This window comes from Oxyura jamaicensis, chromosome 11 (genome assembly GCF_011077185.1).
Source record: "Oxyura jamaicensis isolate SHBP4307 breed ruddy duck chromosome 11, BPBGC_Ojam_1.0, whole genome shotgun sequence".
In the NCBI taxonomy this organism is placed as follows: Eukaryota; Metazoa; Chordata; class Aves; order Anseriformes; family Anatidae; genus Oxyura; species Oxyura jamaicensis.
This window is the reverse complement of record NC_048903.1, coordinates 8,058,521-8,086,389: the sequence shown is the minus strand read 5'-3', so window position 1 is coordinate 8,086,389 and position 27,869 is coordinate 8,058,521. Positions and strand designations below refer to the sequence as shown.

Here is a 27,869-nt window from a genome sequence, read left to right as displayed (position 1 = left end):
CATGAGAAAAAGTAAAAGGTGTGAAGCTATCCTACAAAAAGTATGCAGAGTGTGATACTGAAAGTGTATGTAACTCTTTCAACCAGAATTTAGCTGTTTGTACACAAACAGGATTAGTTCAGCCAAGGATCCCATGGACAGACAGCTGTCTGCCCATTCAGTATGTCCTCTTCGGTAACTTAAAATATTTTAAGTGTTCTTCTATACAAGTTGAGGCAGACTTTATGCCCAAAGCCCACCAGCCTATAAATAAATATTGTTTTAAATAATCCTTTTTTTTTTTTCTTTTTTTTTTTCAAGGAAAGCACAAATGTCTTCAAAGAAATCTAGGTCATCATGAAACAGATCACTGCAATCGAAGCGTATAGCACACAGGTACAATGGTGGCCTAAATCCATCTCATTTTATGTACTAAACTGAATGGCGCTGTGGGGCTTCAACCTTAAGTGGCAAAATAAATGTGCCATGAAACACTAATGAACCACAACTTCCTGAATGCCAAAGTCCCACTGCGTACAGTATAGCCAGAATCACAGCCTCTGTTCCTTTGGTGGTGAAGATTTAGCAACCTGCAAAGAAAAAAATCTCTTGAATCTGTGAATGCACTTCTTCCCATCATGCTCATGGTATTTAAGTCATTTTCCCTTCCATTTACTTTCCACAAAGCTCAGAGGCAGTAGAAACTGCCCCATACTGTGGTTTTCAGCTGTCTTTCATGTATCAGTAGTCTATCATCAGTATGTTTCTCCCAGGTGAGATATACTCTGTTAGCATTTTGCCAGCTTCTTGTACTCTGCTTTTTTGCCGTCTTTACCTAAGTGAGCTTTAGAAGTATGGTGTTCTAGCTGTTTTTTAGGTGCTTGAACAATGCAAAACTGTATTGACTATTTCCCTCTATAATTAATCAGTATCAGTTTGATCTTCATGAGAGAAAAAAGATCAAAACAGTGCACATGTTTGTCTCTGTTACAGCCTTTAGACTTGGCTGCAAAACTATTTCCTGCGCAGCTTTTGGAGACATCTATATTTATCTGTTGATATTTCTACTCTGCAATAAATTACAATGAAGTCCTTAGCTACAATTATCTTTAGCAGCTCAATTAACTCATATTTATAAAAATACTTTCATCTAAGGATCTCAACGACTGCCATTACTATTATCTTCTAAGCTGCATCCCAGTTGCACTGTGGTGTGTATTCCTGAATGACATACTGCTTTGAAGTCTAAGCGATACAAGAAAGTCATGGCTTAGGGATGTTTTTGACAACTAATTGCAGTTTTTGATAAAACTCTTCCAACTCTGTGAGAACCTAAGTTGCAGTGCTTTCATTATTCTTGGCTCGTATTTTATTTAGGCCAAGATGAGGTTGTCACTTGCTCATCTCCAGTTTCTGACTCCCTGGTAATGTCTTTCAGTGTGACCATTGAAACCCCTGTTAATATGCAGCATCATTTATTTCTGATTCATTTATGTAATCATCTTTGATATAACCAACTCATTCTGTCTAATGTACTTATACATAATACTTTTCAGATGCATTGCTTTAAAGTTACATTTTCTTCCCGCTCTGAAATGCAATTGAGGTATGGCATAGCCACTGTTTAGACATGACTCCAGGTGCTGGAGAGAAGCTGACATCCTTTCCCCCATGACCATTTTAACCCCAGCATAAAGACACTGTCTGATAAGGACCAGCAATGTCTGAAATACAATTAATTGTAGAACAGCATAGTAAGTTGGAAAACTGATTAAAGTGACGTAATCCACCCCCAGCCAGTTCCATTTACAAATTATAGTGGTTCACGTTCTCTGCAGATTCTTCACAGACTCCTACCCCTGTCCCATTGGGCCAATACATTAGGTCAATGATCGACCTGAATTTAAATTCTCTGAAATTGATGTATCATGCAGTACAAATCGGAGGAGAACTGTAAAGCAAGAACAGCAATCAACAGAAATCTTAAGGAACACATTAGAAGTAGGCTACATCTGCTGCTGCTGTAGTATTTAACCTCATCGCATTTCCAGTTTGTAAATAGTAATCAGATGAGTGTCCCCACACAGAAAGGGCACAGGCGGGTGGGCAAGATGCTCAGGACACATTTTACAGCTCTGCGATCACCCAGGAACCCAAGCAACATTGCTCAATACACTGCTCTTTGAAAGACATATTTAAATAGGCAGAGAAGAATTTTCTGCTTTCAGGATGAGGCTTGCCATAGCACAGACTGCTTGGCTACCAGACAAAGCTTTGCATCATTTAGATCATCTCCCAGATTAACAACAAATAAAAGGGCAAAGAAGGAATGAAAAGCATGCAGAGAAATCATCAAACAACAAATGCAAAAAGAAAGAAGGAAAATAATTATTACACAAGATGACATTGCACCAGAATGTATGGAAGGTATTAAAATACAGGTGGCTTAAAAGTGGAACAGCAAATCTGCAGAGGAAGGTCCATTTGTGGCTTTGAACACAATGCCTGAGGCTCAGTCCCTGGTTCGAGAGAAGCCTACTGCAGGTGACTGCTGGGAACTGGGACTGTAACCTCGGAGGAGGGACAATGCTTGCTGTTCTTCGCCCTTTCCCAAAGTATTGCTACTGCTTGATGCTGTAGAGAGGGTGGGCCTGCTGTGACCTGGTGCGCTATTTCTTATGCTCCACAGAGAGGTTATTCAGCCAGGGGCTCAGTGGCAGCGGTAATTATCTTTCTCAATTGCTGTAATCTGCCCTTCATTTTATATCTCTGATGAAGCAACAGATTTCTAAGAGTTATTTAGGGCTCTTTGAATAGAGTAGCCTATATATAGTGGGTAACAGTTACCTGGTAATGTTATTGTTATTATTATTACTGTGGAGAAGATTTCAGTGTGAAAATGTTTATAGAGCCAAGGTTTATACAGTCTGATTTCACATTGCACCACCTACACTAGAATACTCCACTGAATAGAAGAACACAATAATTCGAAGATCCGCTGAATCCTGAGGTTTGAATAGCAACCGTAACGGCTCCCCCAGAGCCCAGCCAGCTCCAGAGCAAATATATAGCTCACATTTCATCTCCCAGGTGAGACAGGGAAAGGCCAGTAAGAACATTCCTCATAAGCAAAAAGGTTTAAGACTTGAATATAGACTTTTAAAACTTGCATATATTTTAGATTATTGGTACTTGGCTGCTCTGTAATGAAAGCTATGGTCAATAAATATCTCTGGGCAAGAGGAGGATGATCTTTGATATACCCAACAGCTGGGAAGAATATCTCAGCATAGGATGCTATCTGGGATATCATCAGTTCTTCATTTTTACTCTTCATCATCACTTTTTGAATGGCAATCTGATCCTTTCTGCCCCAAGTGCCACTGGTAATAGTAACAGAAATATCACAAATTTCCCTCTTTTTTTTTTTTCCAAATTTTAACTGCAGCAACGAGATTAGCTTGTATCCATCCTAATTTACTTTAACGTCTTCAAAGTATTCATTTTTAAACAGAGGCTGTGACAACTGTGACAACTATAGACAACATATAGCCTTTAATCAAAATAACGAGAAAATAATGCATACATCTGCTGAATAACATTCCTCGCTAGCATTATGAACTGGTGCACCACTTTGTTACAGAATTAGCTGAGGTAGGTCCATGTGTTACATCATTTGCTTCTGAAAGTGACTGAATAAACTTTGGACCAATCCTGCAAGACAGCACCAACCTCCAGATTGCCTGGGAACAAGTCTTCATCTGGTTATACAGAGTTGTAGGGCCTGGTCCAGTGTTTTAAAAATAAAGTATTTTTTAAACCTTTCATTATTCAATCAAGCTCATTTACTTCAGAATGATTATCTACTTATTTAAATCTTGTGAATACAGTCATTATTCTTCAAGCAACTAAAAAAAAAAGCAGGTAAACTATCTGGTTCCTGTAAATAATACATTAATTAAATTTTCTTCACACAAAATAATTAATTTTGAACAGTAATGCTGCATTATAAAACAATTCCAAATAAAACTGCTCTAATTATAATTCCAAAGCTCATATTATTTTTGAAACTTGTGTTGGCTTTTAGATAGATTATAATAAAAGCAAATTACTGTATGTTTTAATAACAAAGTTGTCAAATAAAGCCATAATGCTCAAATGATGACTAACCACAGTGTATAATTCCCCATAAAAGCTAATTGACAATTGATTTTCTTAAATAGTGAAAGAATTCATCATGATTAACACTATTACAATGAAATCCAAAGGAATTAGAAAAGATTTATCTCTAACTGAACATTTCTGCAAATATTAGAACTACTGAGGAGAATAACAAAGTAGGTTAAGAAACACAGCACCCTCCTGCCGACTTCACAGGCAGAATATGAATTGCACAAGAGTGATGAGGGCTTGTTGCTTTCTGCAGGTGCATCATGGTTTACACTCACCATCCCAGCATGGTGCATTGTTCTCCATCCTCGAGCTCTGCCAGCACGCCCTGCCCTGGATCATCCTCTCTCTGTCTGCAAATCCTTGCCCAGATTTGCTCTCAGAAAGAACATCTTCCAGGATGACGAAAACAGCGACATTATGGAAGACAAGAAGATGAAAACAAGAGGAGCTATGCAGATAATTTTGAAAGTTAGTTGGCAAGAGGGACGCCAGGATGAGAAGGGCATGTGGTGCCTTGCTGCCCCAGAGCAGCCCCATGCAGCAGGCGCACGGCCTCGGGGGCACGGAGAGAAGCCATGGGGCTGTGCAGGGGGCAAGTGGGCCAGGCCTCAAAACGCAGCAAGGCTCTGTGCAATGGAAGATAGCGAGGGAGACAGGGAAAGACCCCTGCTGCCCTGAAAAGTGGATAATTGGAGCAATACATTTTCTCATGCCATACTAAATATAAAACAGAAAAGCCAGTGAGTATCATTACTGTGTATCAGCTTGTGCAAGAAACTTTAAACAGCAAGTAAAATATAAAGACATGGTGTGGTTTAACCCGGCCGGCAGCTAAACACCACACAGCCGGTCGCTCACCCTCCCCACTCCCTCTCTGGGATGGGGGAGAGAAATGGGAAAGTGAAATCTGTGAGTTGAGATAAAGACAGTTTAGTAAGACAGGAAAATAATAATAATGATAATAGTACTACTACTACTACTGTGTACGAAACAAGCGACCCCCCCCACCCGCTGGCCGATGCCCAGCCCAGCCCCGAGCAGCCGGCCCCCCCACCCCAGCTAGCCACCCCTATATATTGTTCAGCATGCCGTCAGATGGGATGGAATACCCCTTGGGCCAGTTGGGGTCAGCTGTCCTGGGTCTGTCCCCTCCCAGCTCCTGCTGCACCCCCAGCCTGCCCAGGACAGAGCGAGGAGCTGAAAAGTCCTTGGCTTGGTGTAAGCATTGCTCTGCAACAATTAAAACATCAGCATGTTATCAGCACTTTTCTCATCCTAATCCAAAACATAGCACCCTACCAGCTACTAGGAGGAAAAATAACTCTGTCCTAACTGAAAGCAGGACAAGACACCTCCCTTGCCCTAGAGAGTTTTCAATATGCAGCTCCCCAGTGCCGGGGTGAAGGGCGATTCACAACCTCTGCTAAATCTCAGCTGGGTTCTCATGAGAAACTTCAAAAAGTTGTCACTGTGGGCTATGTCAGAAGGGACAAGTGATGCTGACATAATAAAAAGGTGAAAGGCTATTGCTGTAGGAGCGCATCAGTCACGCATACTCAAGGCAATTCTGCACAGCCCAAGGGCAGGAGGGTACCTGGCTGGCTTCTGAGCTGCTCAAGCTTCTTCTTTTTGCTTCAGTACCAGAAAAGCCGCTGGTGTCATTTGGACAGCCCCTCTTCTATCCCAATACTCAGATCTTTCCCAGCATTTAAGTACAAATCTTTTGCTTTGAACATTTTACAGTGTGCATTTCATTCCCAGCTATTGTAATATCAACTTCTACAGTACTAGATTTTTTCCTTTTCTGATTAAAATTAAAAATAAATTAGAAAGGACGTTGCTTGTATTATTTTTTTCTTTAAAAAAAGGCAAATGAGATTGCTCCAGTGCTTTAATGAGAACATGGAAATGGCAAGCTGAGTCAGATAAATTAGCAGTTTTGATAAAGATCTCTCAGTTTAGTACAACCACACAAAATGAATGAGGAATTTAAAGCCCGGTAACAGCCCCTACATAATTCATCCATGTTTACTATAGTTGTACCGTGTAGAGGGGAAATAAACTAGTTTTAAAATTACATTTGTTCTCCTTGCACACATCTCCAGATACAATAATATCAGTTCAATATAAGAGAAAATCATTAGTTTGTTTAGGTTTTAATACTTCACATAACACATTGTTAAGCATCCTCATACTGTAGAGAAGGTCTAGGAAATTCTGCCATTTATCTAGACCCATCAGAAGCTCCCCTACACAGAAAGACTGTTACTACAGAATAAACACTACTCCCAGCCTTCATTTTTTCCCCCTATCCATTACAAAACTGCTGTGGAATTATTGATTTCCTCAGCAGTTAGTGGGAATGGCCAAAGATTTGGATTTAATGCCCCCAGCTTACAGATGGCAACTCAGGAATTTCACACCCTATTTTTCATCTGCCTTTATGTAACTAAGCTGACTCTGGCAATGAGTCTAATTTGGTCCCTGAGTACTTGATACCCTTCCTCATTCAGCATAGCAGCACACCCCCGTTAAAGTCCTCTTCCTGAGCCTGGGGCATCATCCTGCCTATTCATCCCTCTGCTGATTTTCTTATTTCCCCTGTGAAGAAAATTCTTGATCCCATCTCAAAGTGCTTACAGAGTTTTCTTTCCCTCCTTCTGCTTTCATCCTCCTCCACTCCTATCACATGCATTCCCTTCCAGACCCTTTTTCAGTTCTGCCTCCTCGGGGCTGTGTCGCGAAGACAGAGCAAGAAGGGGAGAGCTGGCAAGACCACGTTTCAGCAGCTTTGGTCTGTTGCTGGATTTTCCTCTGAAGCAAGCACTTATTCATCGAAATTGGAAATTACAAATGAACATACCAGCTTTAACAAATTCCTAAAAATATGGAGGATCAGCTGGCGTTTCTGAATATAAAGCTGGGAGTGTTGGATGTCTGCAAACCGGGCACTAGAAAGATAAGTTGCCCTAAGAAGTTGGTTTAAGCTGAAAATATTAGGCATCCATCATCACAAAGCTGGGAGTCTTGAATGAAAACTCCAAGTTATAGTTTGGTTCCCAGCACAATGGTTTAGGCTTCCTGGCTCCAGCAGATCGCATTGGAACACAGAACTAAAACACCTCTGGCCAAGCTGGCAGAGCCTAGAAGCTGTATTCTACATTGGTATGGGCAAACACAGCAGCCAACAAACTCTGTATGTAAATGAAACTGACTCAAAATAGACTTAACTTCATTTCAAAAAAAAAAAAAAACTCTGATAAAGTTAAAGAAAGCAGTTATTCAACAAAACCTATCTCAGCATGCGATTTTGAGATAATGGGCTAAAATGGAACAGAATGCACACCATTGCCTGTTCAAAAGCCAGACTGATAAGGATCCAAAAAACCCACAGAAGATAATAATCCATTTATTGTCCAGGGACAGTTAGAACTGTCAGATCCCTTGGGAAAAAATGTGTAGGGCTTTGTACAACATATGTAACCTTAAAACCATAATCCTATTTACTATTTTCCATAAAACAAGAGCATGAGAGTATTTGCTTAAATGAAAAGCCACGTGCATCTCTGTGAGCCATGAACAAGTGGGTAATGACAGTGAGGCTTCTAGACCTCCTCTCCCTGAACAGCTCCTGGGAACTGTCTTTGGTATGAAAAGTACCAAATAATCCACGTTGATTTCTGGTTTTTGCGTGTACTTTTGCATCTGTCAGTGCACCCGAGGAGAACGATCCCTGGTTTAAATCTAAGATTTATGACAAATACTGGGTACTGCTTAAAAAATAAAGCAAAACCAAAACAACACAATACAGAAATTGTTTCCATCAGAAAACAGTGGTGAAGGGAGCAGTTTATTAGGCTTAGTTAAAAGAAAGCCAGACACTGAGTAAGACTTCCATCCATTTAGGATAATGATAGCTATCTAATGCTATCATTCCTCGTATTTCAAATATACTACCAAATGAAATTGGGAGAATAATGTTTTTCTTTATTTGGTTAAAGAGAAAAGGTACAATGTGCAACAGTATTCTCTAGTGTAGGACACAGGTGCTTGGGCAGCCTTTCTGCACCCCGTCAGTGGAACCAGCACACTGCCCTTGCTAGAAGTACGGTGCGATAACCCACAGACAGAACTGGAAGATCCCACATTTACATTAAGTTGGGTGCCAGTTTCAGCTCGTGTGCGTGTGTCTGGGCATGCTCATGCATACACCCATTAGAGAAGCGAGTCATTTACCCCAAGCAATGCTCACGCGGCTCTCATGCTGAGAGATAAATATGGATGCAAATAGAAATTTCTAGTTTGTGGACATGGTCGCAGACAGGAGAAAATCAGACCTGCTGTGTCACGTGAATCACGCATGTGACAGTCCACACTCACACTTCCACATTTAGATTTTGTTTTCATTGTTCCCTGTAGGTTTTTTCTGTCTATAATTAGAGTTAATCACATTTCAAAGTACCAAGATAATTATCTCCATGTCAAATTAGCTGTTTTCAAATGAAAGACTATTTCTGCTTAATTTTTCCGATCTTGAAAGCAAAGCAGTGATCCCCAGATCTTTTATGTCATTTCTTTATGAACATCGGGTTAAGATAAGCCACTTTCGGAACCACTGCTTGAATGCAATTTATTTTACATAGCTTTGCATAACAAAATAGCATTTTAGATAACTTATTCAAAGGGCAGATACTAATTCTCTGAAGACTTCATTAAATCACTCTTTTCATGTTAAATTAATGTGCCAAGTTAATTTTGGAATAAACAAACCAAGATATTTAATTGCTTTGTGATAAATACGTACTACTTATAATTTTTCCATGTAGCTTTGCATTCTAGAAATCCATGTATTTCTGTCTGCCTCTAGAGAGATTTAAATTTGTATAGATTTGACTGGTATACGCACAAAGATGCATTAAATGAACCGGTATCTCTGTGTGCATATCGGACCTAACTTCCTCCTCGATAGTCATTCTGTATCCCATATTTTCCTAAAGTATGAATAAATGACAGGAGGGGTTTTCATGGGAGATGTCAGTTCTAAACACATTAACGGGAAAAACTGAAGAATAATGATCAGCTCTTTACCAACGGGAACTAAGGTTATAAAATGCAACTGCATGAGATCAAGACACACAAAACTCTGAACCGAACCCTGATTTGTTCTACCTTAGATTTCACAAGAGCACTGCTCCTTTCTGTCCCCTTAACTAAATGTAAAGGTACACTCCAAAACTGCATCACACAAAATACAATTTGCGGGAAACTAGTTCAACTGATTTTTGAATTCAGGTTTCAGAAAATGGTCACCTTCACATGTACAAAGTCAAACCAAAACATAACAGAACCCCTGTTCCCAGTTTTCAGGTTCCTAAGACACTCCGTGTGGTTACTTCATGATTGCAAGTGCTCCTCTGAATATTTATCACCAGGTAAGAAAAAACAAGCCCTCCTAAGACTGTGGTTCGAAAGATAAGTATGCACTACTAAACAGTAACTAATGCAGCATCTTTAATAAGTGGGAAATTTCAAAGAGCTTTACTTGTACAAAACAAGCTGGCAGACCAGCAACAGTTATTTCCTAAGACTTACCAGAGAAAGTTTTGACTTGGGACCGGAGAACCATACTGTAGTGATGGCTGCACTTTGACAGCCCTCACTATAATTATTTGGTTGGATGCATATTTTACTTTATTTCTTGCTAATATTTCATGTTATTTTTAAAGGATAAAAAAATACATTGAAAGACTAATATTTCACGCTGATTTATGCAAGCACAATGTTGGAATTAAGGCTCTTTGATCTTTTATTCTGATAGGGTTGTAAAACATTCTTGGGACTTATTTCAATCTTTTTCTGTCTTTTAAAGAAAATTAGACTCATGCTCAGCTAGAATAAATTATTTCATTTCTTCAGCTACCAGTGAATAACAATCTTCTCATTTAGGGTAGTTTTTCAGCTTGTACATCAAAATGTGGAAGGAACACCCAAGTTGACCTGTCGTACGGATATTGATAGCATGTCTTTAATTAGAAAATGAATTATTTCATAGTTTTGGAGCTGACATATTTCTTGTATAGCCTCTATAAGAAACAAGGGTGAGACTTATATTTATGGAATTATTTTTCAGGCTTTGGAAAGAAACTGATGCTGATCAGTTGCTAGATTGATTCATAGTAGATACAAGGTCAAGGAGAGCTTCCCTTCCTTGTATATCCATGCCATATGATCATACCACAGCATTTATGGCCAGTTAGAGCAGCTCCAGCCCAGGTGTGGATAGGTACAAGGCACCTGTGTAGGAGCGCAAGGAGGAAGGAAGCCAGAATCTCCTCATCCTCCTGAGATTTATGATGTCCTTGTTCTTGCAGTCTACCAGCTTCCTAGTAGCTAACATACTAAAACCATCCATTTTACTTTGCTTTTCTATGTGACACTCATCGTGCTCTACGGATGCTTACTGCACTAAAATATGCAGGGAACACCTACTGGATGGATCAGAGACTCACTGAAGCATGATCTACATGCTTTGTTTGGGGCATTTTCAAGTATATTGAAAAGAGCAATGAGTTTCATGACTAATTGTCTTACGTTAATAAAATAAAGCATTCTATGTAAGTTGCATCTGTGAATGTTCAGTGAATTTTGTTAAAGGACAGGAAAAGAATGGAGTAAAGACATTTCAGACTTCTTAGTAGGATACACAAAGTAGTTTAGTTTTTAAACTCTTTCAGGAACAAATATAATCAGCATTATCACAGATAGCAATCCCTTTTGAAAAAGAATGAAAACATTAAGCACAGACGTAAGCCTTGAAATCCAAGAGTACCAGAGCACACCACATCCCAGCAGTCAGTACCCAGCATTCAGTATCACCTGGACGTTGCTGAAGGTGAAGTGCCTGCTTAAGTGCTTCATTGACCCAAGCTGAAACACTATCTGTGGGGAGATCCCAGCTGATACCGACTGGCTTTTTACACAAATATTTGCACTTCTACACACACATACACACACACACACACACACACAAAGAATTAGTCAAAATATTTATTTCTCTATTGGTAGAAATGTGTGTATACATGCTTAAAATCTGGGGATTTTGTGAAAAAGCAAAACCAGCTTGCTCTCCATCTTCCACATGAAAGCATGCACATAAAGCAAACTGTGTACTCTAAATGGAGTGCACCTATGGGAGTGCAGCCTATTCAGATGAATCCTTAAAGGGTTAGGCCCCCAGTCCATTTTCAGTGCTTTAAAATTCTTTTTTCTCTTTATGGTAAAAAGTTATTGTTTCTCTGAATGAAAAGGAAGAGGGGAGAATAGATGGTCAAAGCAAGAGCAGGAAAGTATACATGCTAATACGTGAACAGGTCCTGATCAGCATCCAATTGTGAACACAGGCATTTCTGAATGGGATGAAAATTTGATGATAGGTTGCATGTGCAATTGAGCAACACAAATACCTTATTCTCAGCTGCACTAAGGGCCAAGGCTGCACTTCTGAAAATAATTATTTTTTCTGAATACACAATTTTGAGGGTCATTGCCCATAAATTGCTGAAAATGCTCTCTCTGGGAATCTAGACTTATTTGTTTGGCCATGAGTTTCTATTTCACATTGCAAGATAAGGCCTATTTGCTGTTATTGCCCATCACAATGTAATCAGCTTCTGTTATTATCATCGGTTTATTCATTCTTCTGTAGCATACTGTGCTGTGCTCAAGTTCAATCAGAGATTTACTGTAGGAATGACTTGTTTGTTGATTTGCTTGCTGCCCCCCTCCTCCTGGACGGGGCGTGCACGAAGTTGTGTAGGTGCACTACAACATCTTGATGGATTCCTAATCCTAAACTGATGTCACTTCTGGAAAAGTCTTTAAACTGATGCTGAGCTATAGTACTAATTCTCCTTTTGCAGGGTAGGATTAATTTCTAGCAGTTTCCGTCTCTTCACATGAACAGAAATTGTTTCTATGTAGGATAAACAAAGCAAGGAAATGAGGGCACTGCTGCCTACACTTGGGAAATGCTGCTGAAGACAGCAAGCTGGGGCCAAAGAGATACTAAATTCTCCTGCAAGTGGTTGTCCTGCGGAGAAGGTAGCCATGAGACAGCCTGGCTGAGGAAATGGAATCTTCTGCTGTATATAAGTTTTATGTATAAAAACAAACAAACAAACCAACAAAAACCATAAACGTTCCTTCTTACATTTTCAGCTGCCCAGGCACTTTTTGCTATTACCAGAAGCGCTTTGCTAATGCATTGGAAGCACCTTTCTGATAAGCCAATGTAAATAGGTACAGCAATAAATCAATAAGCATTATGCTACTCTATGATGTGAAAGGGGATCATTTCATTATGCTGATAAAAAATTAAAAAAAAAAAATCAATGCACATTATAATACTCTATGAAGGTACATTTCTATGTATGGAGCATCTTAGGTATAATATACCATGATAGGAAAAGGAAATAATTACAGTATATGCTACTCACCAGAAGCAATCAGTATTTCATGACAACTGTCAAGATAGGCTTATTAGAGTAGGCTGAATTAGAAGCCAATATGCCTTATGAGGAAGATGGAAGCATTATTAAAACGTAATGCACACGCAAAGCGATGCATGCATTACACAGAGACAAGCTAATGCGTCCCAGGTGAATTTGTTTTAAACAGAGCTTTACTTATTTAATTTCCATGTGCAACGCTCTAACCAAGAAAGCATTTCCTTCTGTATCATTTTAAATAACTCCTTTCTCCTGACTAGTTCATTTGGTAGTCCCCATTTAATACCCTATTTGCCTTCACAAAAACAACAACTAATTGCATTAATCAAAAATTAATTGCATCAATTAACTGATGTTTTGTTTTAAAATTTCTACAGTAAAATTAAAACTGTGCTTGAAAATGTGGACCAACATTTTAATAGACCCACTTTTCTTTATTTATTTGGTACATTTGCTCAATAAAATCAGCCTCTCCCTTTAATTAAACACATTTTATACTTTTATCGTCATTGCATAAAGTCCAAAAGACACAACAGGGAATACGTTATTGAGCCATTACACACTTCCTAAATGACTGAAAGCACTTAGTTTCACCTCAGATGTCACAGTGCTCTGAAGGAGGTGAATATGATGATAATTATTAATATTAGCAATCACTTGGCATTGCGCTGTCACACTGGCAGCCTCCCAGTGGTTGTGACCAGCTCTGGACCCAGCCCACCATACCCTGCAGCCCAAACCCTGCTGGCAGACCAACCCCTGCAGACCCCCTGCAGCCCTGTGCTGCTGTTTCTCTTCAACAACATGGGCAGAAGCTGGATGTTGGCAAAATCCAGCACCAGAGACAAACCTTGGCTCTGGAGAGTCCACAGTCTTGAGTAAATGAAGTACTAGGGGAAGCTGTGCCACAAGTTTTGTGCCCGATTCAACCAGACTGAACACTGAAATGCAGAAATACACCTCACGCAAACTGTTCTTGCCAGCTCCCTAAAATACACAGGGTCCAGAATGGGTTTGCTCAACACTGAGAAAGGCTATTCCAAACTAACAGGAAAACAAGCAGGATACTTGGAAAAGACAAAGGATGGAGAACATGATCCAGTTTTTAAGACACCAAAATCCTCAAGGCTCAAAAATCCCACACAGGGTCTAGCTAAACCACAGTGATTCTCCAAGAAATATTTCAGCATAAGTTTCAAGCTGTAAGCAAGCCCGCACTGCACAGGGCAGCACTGCAGGCTCGCTGTAGTCCATCTTGTTGCAGTACAGCAACTGCTTTATTTTCATTATCTGAAACAGTGCTTCCAAGGCCTTGTCTTCTCTACTGCTCCTTCCTACACCAAAGTCTGGGCACTGTCAATATTTCCCTAACAGTCTCCATATTTGGGATGTTTAACCAAACCTTCTTATAGAATCTTTGCTTTTTTTCCCTACCAAATTCTGCATTTCCTTTGGTTGTAGCATATGTGAGTGGTTTCCTGTTTGTTTTCCCTCTGTACCTCTTCAAGTTGTCCATTAAACTGTTCGTTTTCACCACCTCCCCCACCTGCCACTTGTTTTCCAAGTGAAGAACCCACTTCCCATCACATCCCTCTCTGTTCCTTTTACTTACACACAAATAATGTAGATACTTGGACAAGTGCAAGAAAACAGCATTTTCCCAGTCACATCATTAGTGTATGGGCTGCCTGGGAAACGTGACAGAAGTGAAAGGAAGGGAAATAATTTCATTCAAATTCTTAGGACTTGGTTTTGGTTAAAAAGAGAATCTCTGAGCATGTCTGTATCAATTATGATTTAATATCCTTTGCGATCATTTAAAATTCCATCCAATTAAGTTAGTTTTTGCAGTATGCCTCAAAAAACTTCCTATGTGCAAAATTTCCCTCTATTTATGTTCCCTGGTTCTAAATGCTGCTGCTGTATTGATTACTATAATTCAGTTCTAATTGCACTTTTACAAAGCAGAATGAATAGATTACAGCTGAGCTAGGAGGAAGCCAAACATCAATTATTAGTACAACAGAGCTGGCCTTTACCATGTCTGTATTATTTACCTTGGGGACGTTAGGAACCTGCTGAATAATATTTATTCGTGTAAATTAACCACTTCAAAATATTAGTTTCCATTAAGAAATCCAACCAAACTAATAAAATATAGTTCCAGTGAATGCAAACAGGCCCTCGGTGTCTGTAATGATATATGAAAAGCCAACACACTTTCTCAGGAGGCGCAGTTGGTATTTCAGAGAGCAGCCTGTATATCCCTCCCCATGAGGGAACGCAGCGGGTTGATCTCCAGATTGGCTTGCAGCAGAGGTTCTTTGGATTCTGCTTCAGTCATTGCTATTACCGCTAGGAATCTTTTTGCCTCAACAGGGATCCAACAAGTGAGATCCTGTGGACTGTTTCAGTAAGGAGAAAAAGGTAGTGGTAAAGCTGCTATATCCTCAGTGCAATTTTTCTTTTTTACAAGGCAATTACATCGTGTCCAGTCTCCCAGCCCCATTCTGACCAGCACAGTGCCCATATCCCCTCTCCCCCCTTATTGCTGGCTCTCTCCCTGGTCCCACTGCCTGCCTGTGCATCCTCCACTTCTCGGCTGCATTTCCGTTAACATCAGGTAATTCTGACACGGTTTATACTCCAACCTTATGGCCTATTGCTCTGGTCAGTTGATATTTGGCTATATCAACTTTCTTTCATCTATATATTGCTAAGCAAGGAAGAAATTAAATGATTCCTCTGCCCTTTCTCTCTTCTCTCTGGATGCCTCACCTGCCCAGAGAACAAAGCCGTCCCTGCTCTAGCATCACCTGCAGACCCGGCGTGGTGCAGAGCCCGCCTGGCCAGGGCCGTGGGGCTGTCGGCTTTGCAGCTGCATGCACAGGCCCTTCTGAGTGCATTTCACAACTCCACATGCGGATGCCATCTCCCTTCAGTATTTAATCACTACTTGGAAGGCAGCTCACAGGGTGCACAGACAGAGTCTGTGCTTGTTCTGCAGGTAAATTTCCTTCAGTGAATAAATACTATGCTTGAAAGCTATTGTTTCTGGAATAAAAACATTAACCAAAACTAATTCTGCAAATTTCCACTGTCTCATAACCAAGAACTCACTGTACAATAATTAATTAGTTAGCCATTTGCAGCTAGAGCTGGAGGCATTCATCATCTTTCCAAAAGCATGCATATCACCATCTGTAACATCCACTCAGTATTTTGGCTCTGAATATGAGGTAACACATTTAACACACTGGTTGCTGTTAGTAATTTGTTACAGAACCATAAAATGTGAATTCTGTTGTGCTGCTCCTCTGAGAGCACAATCCCAGCATTTGCCACTACGGTATGGTCTCTCATCAAAAAGCCTGGAGGGAATCCAGTGAAATCTGTGTGCAGTATTCAATTGCTATTCTACTGCCAGAGTATTAATCCAGCTCTTTTCTCTATCTGATTAGGGGAAATCACCCCCATTCTACCCATTAGGCCTCTTTTACCTTCTCCTGCAATGTATATGTTTGTATTTCTTTCAGTTATTTGGAAATAGGACTGGTGCAGAAGTAGCCTAGTAACTGCATCTGTGATAAAAAATTAGGGCTAGATTCTGCCTGAGAAAGAAGACACCAGAGTGCTCCTCCTCCTTTGATTTACCCAGAAACCCTCTAAGCAACACAGTCCTTGATTATGAGGGATCTAAGCAAGGAGAAGCATGGAAGACTGGCAGCTCTGGCTTGATGAGATCCTTCTCCCCAGACGTGCTGTCCTGCAGAGGGGTGCTGGCACCCCAAGCTGTTCAGCTCTCCCCTGTGGAGGACAGCCAGGCAAGCAACCAGAGATCACCAGGCACTTGCCAGCTACTCACCCCCAACCTCTAAACATGCTACAGGCGTGGAGCTGAAGAGACCCTTATCTCATTTCAAATCAAACTCAAGACACCAACTCCTAAGGCAGGCCACACTGGCTTGCCTATGCCAGCCCCCTGTTTAACTGGAATACTGTGCAGTGCTCAGTGAGTCGGGATCATCCGCACATGTCACTGTGCAGCTACTTCTGCCACCCAAATAAAAAATTATATCAGGTTTACTTGAGAAGATCTGCTTGAAAAACAGATGATCAAACAACGAGATCAGCAAGCTAGATTTTTCCCTGCCAGATCTGTGTGTTCACGTGTGCTTTTTCTTGCTTCTCCCTTGTCACATGAGAAATCAGTGACTTGATCTGGATATAACCTTTCAGTGCATTTTTCCTTCTTCTGATTTTTTTCCTGTAAGCCTTGAGGTAATAGATAAATATATCTGTTTAGTGAAAAGTTTCTTTAAGAAGTGGAAATGAAATCCATTTGGATAGGAAAAAAATGAAATCCTTACTCTAGATGTCTTTTAGGTGTTTAGGTGTTGAGGGCAATATACTGTACCAACAGAGTTTTTAAAGACGGCCATGAGTATTTGTTTCCTCACAAGAGGGAAGCCACCCGTATCGCAATATACAAGTAGCAGCCTGTTACATCTTGAACAGACATAATGATATTAATGGCAAGTTCCTCCTCCAAATTTAGTCCTCACATGAGTATTTATCCACATTCAAATAGGAATGTCTCTCATGTTAGAAAAAAAAATCGTGAACTTTAATAGCAATTTCAGACAATCTGAGAGATTTGTATTTCTTCAAGTAAACAGCTTTGTATTAGCATATGAATGTTATCTGTCCTTTAACTTTGTCAGACACTTACTGGCCATTTTGTTGCATTTTTAATAGCTTACTCATGAGTTTTTCCATTAAATGGTTTTGATCTAGTGTTAGCTTTGATGTCAGTTTGAGAAAGAATTTTGCCTGTTTGCATATCAGTGAGCTAGAAGTGACCTAGGAACACTTTATCCCAGTCTAAATTGCAAAAAAAAAAAAAAAAAAAAAAAAAAACAACAAAGGCCTTACACAGCTAGGCTTGCTTCTCTGTTATAACACAAGTACCCGAGGAAAACAAATTAAGTAGCATGAAGGGCACGAAGATATTAGAATCAGTATTGCATGTAGCATTGTCTTCACTCTTCCTAACTGCAGTAGAGCTTTTTGAAAATCGGGGTCCCTTTTGCAAAAAATGTTGGCACTTTAACACGTAGGGGTTTTTTTCAGAATCTCAGGGGAACTTAAATGATGCATATAATGTGGACTAACATATAGGGACGAGGAGAGAACCCATTGATAGTTACGAAATGAGATACATTTTTACATCTCTGTTATCTTTTATGCATATCTGACAATAACAATGCATGCCTGACACCAGGGGAATGGACAATTTTTTTCCCAAGTGGCTCACAGAGAAGACGTTGAGCATGATGATTGCTGAGGTCACTAATGGATTTCTAGCAGCAAAAGAGATTTTGCTCTTACAGATTGCTGTTTCAAGTTTATATGGAGACTACTCCTAAAAAAGGGAAAATACAGAGGATGAAAAGATCCGTCCATCCCAGTTTATTTATTTATTTATTTATTTTGACCTTGGTTGACTAACCTAGAAAGCAGCAAATAAGCATGGCTTTGATATGAGAATATCTTTATCATGAACTGAAGATAGGCTCACACAGGACATCCATCTTTAATCTAGTGTTCACTCTTGGATTATAACAAAGTATATACTTTGACATGCTTGAGAAAACACCTCTTATTCAGTATTTCCATCAGTTTAAAAAATAATTCCTACTTCTTAGGGTGTATGTTCTTAGATAACACACACTTCCCCTGCTACATTGCTTCAAATCTCAGTCTAAGAAGTTAATGAAAGTGACTCCTTCCCACAACAAGAAATCCCACCTAGCAGATCGAAGTGAACAGATGCTTCAGAAGGTTGACAGCAATTAGATAATCCACCCCGATATACGAAGGGATTTGCGTGCATTTGTTTTTACACCTACTGTGACAGATGCAGCCCCAAAGCTTTCTTGGATTAACTTGATTACTTGTCATCTGTTTATCATCTACTAGTGGCTGAGATGAATTTCAGAGTAAAATAGAGCAGCAAGGAACTTGCTACATCAGTGGACTGAAACTGCTCACAACTGCTTCAATTCCTGATCTACAGAGGACAAATAGGAATTGCCATGTGGGTCAAGCTGACGGTCCATTTTATCCCTTTTCTTACAGTGCCCTAGAAGGGAAAATAAGGCTGTACAGACAGAAGTGGTGGGTGACCATTTAGAGACACTATCCCACCCATCAACAGAGAGGCTGCTTCCCACTAAGTGTAAGAGTTTACACCTCTTCCAGAAGGATGTCTAGGGTTGAATTGTGTTGGTAACAATTATAACTTTGGCTAAGAGCCAACTGTAGTCTCTTTTAAAGATTTTCATGTTTGCCAGCTTCCCCTTCCACTCAATATTCCTTCATTTTATTTTCAGTACTAGTCTCAAAATTGGTCTAGAGGTTCTACATACTTCCAGGATGTAGATCAGACAGCTGCTTACTGTGAATTTTTGGTGGTTACTTAGCTGTTCCTATACTGTCCTTAAAATCAGTACAATTCGAGGCAAAAACTTAATAGAAATGCTTGCTGTTTTCCCAGTTAGCTGTATGCATGTACATTGCCCGTTGGGAGATCCAGAGTGCATTCAGCTCTCATCGCTGTCACCAGGCTGCTCTAATTTTATCTTAGCAAACTGTTGCTCTCCAATATACATTGATAGTAGGAAGAACAATGCAGCTAAAAGCTTAAGTCTTCTATGGTGATTTTAATTAAGAGTCTGTCACCATCTGAATTATTATTACTGTTACTTTAGGAATTAAATTTCAATATAAATTATTAATAAAGAAGTCTGGCAATCACGATGTCAGCCAAAGTGCCTGAAACAGGTTTAGCTTACATTACGCCTTTTGGGCCACGGGGGACAAAGAAATTCAGAGATCGCTTCCATTTGAAAGAGAAACTGTGACAATGCCAAATACTTCCATAATTAACTGCTAGTTAGCTATGGTGATGATAGATGCCCTGTCCTGCCTCTCAAGGCCATGGCCTTCCCCATGGCACTCCGGCGGGTCCTTTCCTGGGGTCCATGCCTGCTCCACCACTGGGCCTCCAGCTCACCCAGCTCCGCTCTGTTTGTGCCCTCTCTTATGTATGGACCTTGGCACAATGCAATCCAGAAAAAGCCCCACACTCCCTGTGTATGCCACAAATAGGTTTGCTTGGATTATAAATAGTGCCTGTTTTGAGGTTGAGAGTAACAGATGCGGAGCTAGTTAACTTTAAAAAACAGCACAGTTATTAACTCTTTTAAGGGGGGAAAAAGCACGTATACTCAAGCTATAACTGGGTTTTATCAAACCGTGAGAAAATCAGACAAATGCCAAAGAAGAGTCTCCAGTCAAAGCCTTCACCAAGACACGCACAGAGGGATGCAGAACATGGGGGGGTTCCTCCAGTTTTGACTGGCATCTGCGTACGGGGCATGGCTCTCGACAGCCATCTCAGCACTGCTTCCAGCTCTGCTATGGGGATACAAGTAGAAGGAAGCTGCCATCCCAATGAGAATGGCACAAATGCCCACTGCCGTGACTTCAATAACAGGCTGGATGCACACACACCGTGTGGAGAGCTGAAATGCTGCCTGTTCCCAGCCTGCAGTGCACCAGGCGAGTCACCTCCAATGTCAGCATCCCTGCTGGCCTTCAGCGCACTTGAAGGATTGGCTTCTCTTCTTCTGGATTTTAAGGAATTATAAGCTATGGTACTAGGAAGAACTGGGTCACAGCTGTACCTGATAACTACTTGTGTGACTCGCTGATAACAGCAGCAGCCCCAGACTCCACCTAATGCAACACTGGCAAAGTGAAGTAATGCAACACGCAGAACAGGATTGTGATCCTTAAGCTCCCCCTGCCTGCATCTACAGGCGTGTGGCAGTGCTCACTTGGCTAAAAATAAATAAATAAATTAAAAAAAGAGGGGGGGGGGGGGCCCGGGGAATTATTTCCTACTTGATTCAGATGTTCCTTACATGTCTGGGCTGAGATTCCTCTCTTTTTGCACTCTGTTTTTTCCTCTGTTATTCAATTAACCAAGGCATGGATCTTGCCAGATGAAATGCAGATGCAGCTAGTTTTTCAGCAGACAGATTTGATGTTTTTACTGTACCCTGAAGGCCAACCAAAACAACAGCAGAGAATAAAACAGCATAAAACAAAATTCAAACTCTAAATAAGAGAGAAATAATCTTGGCAGCAGCTTGAGTAGAGGTGAGTGACTAAGAAAAATGTGGAAGAGTACATATGTTTTAGAGAACTGAAGATTTGTTTTTCATTTGTAGATCCTGGTTATCTTTTTTGCTAAGTGGTACTTAGGTATACAACTTTTCTAATCCTGACTGTGAATTTTTATAGCCTGTGCAGGATAAGTCCTTAAAAGCAGCAGTCTGAGTTAGAGGATTTAATTCCCGCTTGTCGCCAATGCAGCCTTTAGAAGACAGAAAGATCTCAGGTGAAAAAAAACATCACTGATTTAGGATAGGGCCATGGTTTCCCTTCTGCATACAAAAATCAAATAATTCATATAATTTGTTTCTAATTGCTGTAACGTGTCAGGATATAGGAAGCATTAGAGTGAGCTGATTTCTTTACAAACAAAAACACAAGTATAAAAGCGTGCAATCTTACTGTATTTTTCACCAAGAAAGAAACTGGTTTCAACAATTTATTATTATTTTTATACGTTTACCAAGGCTTCACCTTAGATCATTTATTGTCTGAAAAGCAATCCATTAGCATTTCAGACATCTGGGGCCTGGCTTGCCTTGCTTGTGTTTCATTCCCAACCCACCAGCATTGTGTGGTGCTTGGAGAGCACATAGGATGGCTTTTGTACAGGTGATGTCATTTTTCTCCGGAGTGGGCCTGCACAGTTCACACTCACCACCATCACCATCAATTCACAGCTCTCTCTAAAAAAAATCTTTCTGGCAAGAAAAGCTTAAAGTGCGTTTAGAAAAAAATCGAGCGAGTCTTCACCTTTCACAGCCGGGTGTCGCCCACTCGGTCTGATTAACTGGGTTGGCAGCCGCTCTGCCGGAAAGCAACATGCACAGCATAATGCAGTGCTCCTGCACAACTTTATCTTAACATAAATCATGAGATTGTTTACAGATACTCAGCAAGTGATACACACTCTTAGTCTTCAGTTCAGACTCTTTCAAATGAGCATTAAAATAATGGCAGTTTTCTCTCTGCAGACAGATCCAGGTGTCGCTGAGCCCCAACCTGCGTGCAGTTCAGCCCAATGTCAAGGACCTTCACTGAGTCTCTTACATGCAAAGTGGGGCCAAGACCTTGTACTTCCATCAGCTATGTTTTCCAAGGCAGTACCTCAGCATGCAGCTCCTGATGTATATCACTGCTTAATGCTGTTCTTTCAATATCCCTCTCAAACCACATTACATGCAAGGGCCAATTTTCTACTTCACTTCCGTGCTTCAACAAGGGACAGCGACACTTGAAAGGCAGTTGAAACGTCTCCTTTAGGTATGCTGTGTACAATGCAATACGGCATCTTGAGTAAATTAGCTTTCATAGTCTCGCTTTTAAAATGTAAACAAAATAATTCCAGGGAGATGGGGAAGATGCTAAAACTTATCTGAATTAATATTTAGCTTACATATATGGTAAAATATCCTAATTATTGGGGATGTAGATGAGAACCTAAAAATATCCTAATTATCGGGGATTTAGATGAGAACCTTATGAGAAGCAGATGTAAAAAGGAAGATATCGCTCAAAGCCAACAGATGAGGGAAGGACAAACAACTCGTTAGGGAAGGATGAACAACTTGTTGGCAGGAAACAAGGCAAAGATAAGCAAAAAAGGCCTAAATACTGTCCAACAGAAGGTCAAAGTCCAGAAAGGTATAAAAAGTTTAAACTCCTCTTCCTCGTGGCCTTTATCCTGAAAGACCCCTGCCCGCAACCACCAGGCTACATTGCGCAGGCCCAACCAGGAGGAGCTAAGGGCAGGGAGTATGGGAATGAGTACTTGGAAGAGGTCTGCCTTTTTGGGGAAAATAATGAATATGTATTAGAGCTCATGTAATATGTAACAGTATTCATGTATAAAACTGTGAGAGATGACCGGGCAGGTGCGCACTTTCTGAGGGAAGCTATTCCCAGTGCGCCCGGTGCACCGCAATAAAGTGTACCTACTTTACAACCCTGTGGTTGTGGAGTCTATTCTGCATGTCACCAGGATGCAGGATTTCTATGGGCTCTGTATGGCCTAGTTTACCTTTTCTGACAAAACTTTTTTTTTGTTTGTTTTTTTAATAAGAAAACTTCAATGTAGAAATTCTTTGAACTGTCCTATTCTTTGCTTTCTATCTAACTCCAAAGACTTGGAAATCTAAGCAGCACCAGAATAGTCCGCACACTGAAACATGCATTGTCTCTTTCCTCAGGCATAAAGAAAAGTTACTCACGACAGGCATACCCATTTGATCATTAGCTGAAAATATTCAGAACACAGATCCATAAGAGACGATGCATTATGCTAGGGCTGAGGGCTGTCGTATTTTATGCAACTTGCATCTTTAGGGAATCAAGATTATTACGTCCACCAATCGAAGTCTGAAAGGGGAATCAAAGAAGAGAACTAGGCTTTCAATCCTCTCATTATAAAAAAGTTCAACAGTTTTGTTCTGGACCCAGAACCCCACCAAAGCTATAAGGTATTCAGAGGGAGTGCTCCAGTACAGGACTCTGCTACAAATCCGAGTTACATACTTCATTCCTTTAGTTTCAGAGTTTTCTGAAATTCAAGTTTTGTTATACAAGGACAGTACAGCTTAGGTAAAATAGGAACCAGGGCTGGATATGGCCACGGTATGAATGCTGGGCAGCCACATGGGCCCATCCCAATCCAGTAGTGCACAGCCTGCAGGACACATTGGGGGCTGTGCCTAAAGTTCCCTGGTACTTGAGTCACAAGCTAGCTCCCGTAACCATGGGACTACCTACACGTTTCATAAAAATATCCATAGGCTACTTTCCTTTGGGAATTCACTTTTCCTCCCCTGCCCTGTGCACTCTCCACACCCTCTAGCCACCCCCCAGTAAGCTGGCAACCCCTTCAGAGGGAAAGAGAGCTGTGGCAATCACGTCTCTTTAACAACACTTAACAACACTGCATAAATACTTGGAAAAATATGGAAGAAGTGTTTACAGTAGCTGCATATCATAAGAGAGATTTATAGGCCTATTAAAAAATTATTAGGCTTTACTTCTTCTTCAGTGACAAAGCTGCTTTCATAAACTGCTCTCGACAGCTTCATACCCAGAGTCTGCAGGATGTTTACTTGCACATTTTCAAAATGCCATATTTCTTTCACCGTTACATTTTTTGTTTTGCTGTTTAAAACAGCAGTTCCCTAAATCTTCTGATCTACCAATTCAGTTTAAAAATATGTATGTTACCCTGGAAACACTTTCAAATGGACAGCATGTCTGCAGGGACTGTTGTAAGTAATGTGGTAAAATGTTATTAAGTACTTGAATAACAAAAATATACGTCACAGATCGAAGCATGCAAGCTGAGCATTGATTCCAGTTTCAAATTCTGATACACATCAATTGGACTCGGGGACCTTTTTCACAATGGGGCAGTCTTTGTCTCTGAACCTGGCAAACAGGAATGCAAGTCAACAAAAAGATCAGATATCTTCACATTGCCAGCTCTCAGCCTCTCACACTCCGAGCAACCAAGAAACACGAGGGTTAAGTAGTGACTTTCATAATCCTGATGGCCAGGTTGTTTGTAAGTTCATATTAAAACCCTTCTTCCTTCTCTTAGCATCTGCATACCAATTCCCAGTGACTAGAAGGACACGTCTGTAGGTCTCTCTGCTTACTACAGCATCAAAATCATGTCTTTGGCTCCAGTTGATCAAACTGATAATAAAACCATTTGCAAATGTACTTTGTGTTAGAATTCATAAAGTATGAATCACAGCTGCTGTAATACATGAGCCACAGCTAATACAGCTGGACAACAGTTAAATTCAGGAGCGATTACATAACTTCATTTTAATTTGCTCCAAATTGAAATGAGGAAAAAAGATCAAAATTCACAGCTTTTTGAGCTGAAGTGGTGGGCTTAAATCATCCTACTCCCCCAGTTTCATTTGGGTTTGCCTGGGAGTAATTCACATCAAAACCTGCCCAGCATAAAGGGGCTTTCTTCTACTGACAAAGGCAGTTCTTTGTGTGAAACAGACTTTTCAATGTCATTTTGTTTGCTGTTCAAAACGAGCTATGTCTATCTGGAACGTATTGCTTGCTTCCGTAAATGATAACGAATCACAATACAGTTGCCAAAAGAAAGATTATTTCTAAGGAGGATACCAAAGCTCTGTATTTGCTGTCAAGGCACTTGCCAAGACTTCTGACTATCACATCCATCAAGTCTTCAGTGTTGGATAGGTACTCTGGGTTACAGACAGCAGTTACAGTCAGACCATGTTAATGAATTAAACACAAGGCTGTACGGGAGCATTCATCATAATTTACATGATAAAACATGCAAAGTCTCAAGATAAGGAAAAAATGGTTTGTTCAGGTTAATCCTAGTTAAACCATACACATTTTTTCAACATATCCGAAAGCTATTAAAAAAAAAAAAAAAAAAAAAGATGAATGTGACCTGAATAGCAAACCTAGCTGAACCCACTCACAGGAAGAGGTTGTAAAATTGCACACGAGCAAACAAGAGACAAAATGATTTGAAGTTTTCCGTCAGATTTTCATCTGTGATCTACAGCCCCCACTGTGCAATCCAATCCACTGAGACTATTTGGCAATGCCAGCAAATCATCACTAACCTAGAAAGTAATTAAAATTCAGTGCTACCACTAGCATTATCTGCTGCTTGCTATTAGCTAAAACAGGAAAGATGCTGCAGAAAGAAATGCTGCAATACTCCAAAGCACTGAAGTTTGGAAGTAGAATGGCAATGATTTTCAAGATAGTTTGCTATTAAACAACTGGGTGTGACCAATTTCTTCATTTTTATGGAGCTGAATACCACCTAAAATTGAATGAAGCAGGGCATCACTCTTTATTGCAGCATATATTGTTTCCAACTCTAACCCAGTGGAAGAAAACTATCAGGCTGAGACTGGATAATGTGCATCCAGCTTCACAAGAAGAGTTCTATATTTCCTCTAACATCCCTAGAAATGTTCTCTTATGTGTCAGGTATAAAAGAACTTTTTTTTTTTTTTTTTTTTTTTTCTTATGCAATCAGGTCTGGAGCCCAAGGGATGCATGTAATTAATCCCAGTAAGCACACTGAGGAGACATGGAGTTTCTCACATGCATGTTTACAATATTTAATCCCACACTTGTTTTATTATTATTATAAGCACTGTAGACATAAAAGCATGGAACCTCTACTATGCTGGGTCCCAGGAAGTGCGCCATACACAATGAGATCATAGCTATGAAACAGAGAGAACCGTGCTTACTGGGTGCCAAAATACATACAAGCCAGGTTAATTAGAGAAAGCAATACCCAAATCTTAGGCATTCACAACACAATTTTGAGAACTGTTAAAAGTCCTCCCAGAATACTTCCTGGAATTTTACAGAATGTGGAAAGTCATACAGGGAGAACAAATTACCTTGATGTAAGGAATCAATCACTAAGTTCAAAAGTAAACCTTAAAAGCTAAGCAGATAACACAAAAGGACAGCAAAGTGATACTGCATGCTGAAATTGTCCTAATGCACGGACATTAAGAGTGCACAACATAAAAACATCAGCTAAAGCTTTCCAGCAGCTTCAGATACATTGTTTTATTTTTCTCCTAGCCTGGAATGCAGACTCAGTCAATACCCACTTTTTAATACACACGTACCAATTTCTTTTCTCTGTACTCACTGGACCTTGCAATACAAAGCTTACACATAGTGGCACAAGTGCTGTTTCTCTCAGCCAGCTAACAGTAAAAGAAAGAGAAGCAACAACTTTTGAGATCTCAGTATTTTCAGAAGCACGAGCAGTGTCCTCACACTTTTAGATACCAGCAGTAGTGAGCAAATGATCTTGAACAATATTGACCTGTGGTCAGAGCTGAAGTAGATAATAGAATTAAACATTCCATTTCACTTGAGAAGGAAGGTCTTTCTGTGGGTCCCTAGGAAGAAGAAAATAATGGAAAAACCAACCATAACAGCCACACAAGCAGTAACACAGACTGCAGATAAAGATTGCAAGACAGTGCAGAACAGAAGACTAGCAAGGCCTTACTATTTTTCCGTGTAACGGTCAGCATGTAGTATACAAGATGTATATTTCAGATAGGTCTGCACAAACGTCATACTTACATGGCTTTGGGCTAGCATTTAAATAAGTTAAGCAATAGAAGTTGATTTAAAAAAAAATAATCTAAAAATCTAAAACAAGCCCAAATGCAATGAGATCTTCAGATGGCACACAACTGCTCTGCACCTGGATAACATCACTACCAATGCCCAAGCTGTAAGAAGTATCCACAGCACTTTACAAGAAAAGGACAAGAGTGCAGCAGGAAGACACATCCTTTTGTTTAAGCACTGTGGTTTTTTTTCCACCTCCTTTTTATCCTAAATGTTTTATTTATTTATTTATTTATTTTTACAATCTCTTCCCATCTGAGGCAAGTGCTTATGACCTCATACTGGGCTTTGAGAGTAGTTTGTTTCCCCTTCTATTTGCCATGATTTCGTGCTCTTTAATTACAACAGCAACTATACTCATAAAGGAAAAAAAGTGTCAGATATATTAGTGTTCCTTTTTCATTTTGAAAAAGTGTTCTTCGCAAAATATGGTATCAGATTAATATAGATATGGTATCCCTAATAAATTACAATAGGTAATTAGACCACGGACACCTTGAAGAGCAGTGCGATTATTTTTACATTGTCTGCAGCTAGTAGTTAAGAACAGCAGATAAGCTATTCCAAGACAAGTCTATTAAGACTGTGGCTTTATCTGAGCCCAGAGATACCCTCTTTCCCTCTAAGTTGCATACAATTCAAAACCTGACAGATACGTGTGTTAGAACCTTTTTCATAATTCCAGTAATGAAAAATAAAGTCATTATAAAGGCAGCCAAGTGAGATTTGTAGTATCAGCATTTTAAAGTAACTTCTGAATACATTAAAAGATGTCACTTACTTATACCCAAATCTCTGAAA

The 27,869-nt window shown here is 40.1% G+C and overlaps 2 long non-coding RNA genes across 3 annotated transcripts in view; one reads left to right on the top strand and one right to left on the bottom strand.

Annotated features, from left to right (window-relative positions):
* Positions 1-198: 198 nt before the first annotated feature.
* LOC118172740 lies at positions 199-22,851 on the top strand. Its single transcript, XR_004753843.1, has 3 exons — positions 199-209; positions 9,689-9,696; positions 22,252-22,851. It is a non-coding gene; the product is annotated as an uncharacterized LOC118172740 (long non-coding RNA).
* Positions 12,657-27,869, bottom strand: part of LOC118172738 — a 273,272-nt gene continuing 258,059 nt past the window's right edge. The window contains exons 6-8 of one of the 2 annotated variants that reach the window (XR_004753842.1): positions 26,705-26,827; positions 19,404-19,406; positions 12,657-12,721 (exon numbers count right to left, since the gene is read on the bottom strand). This is a non-coding gene — a long non-coding RNA (uncharacterized LOC118172738). Of the gene's footprint in view, positions 12,722-19,403; positions 19,407-21,289; positions 21,301-26,704; positions 26,828-27,869 lie in introns of those variants that run through there. The other variant, XR_004753841.1, reaches the window with a different exon arrangement.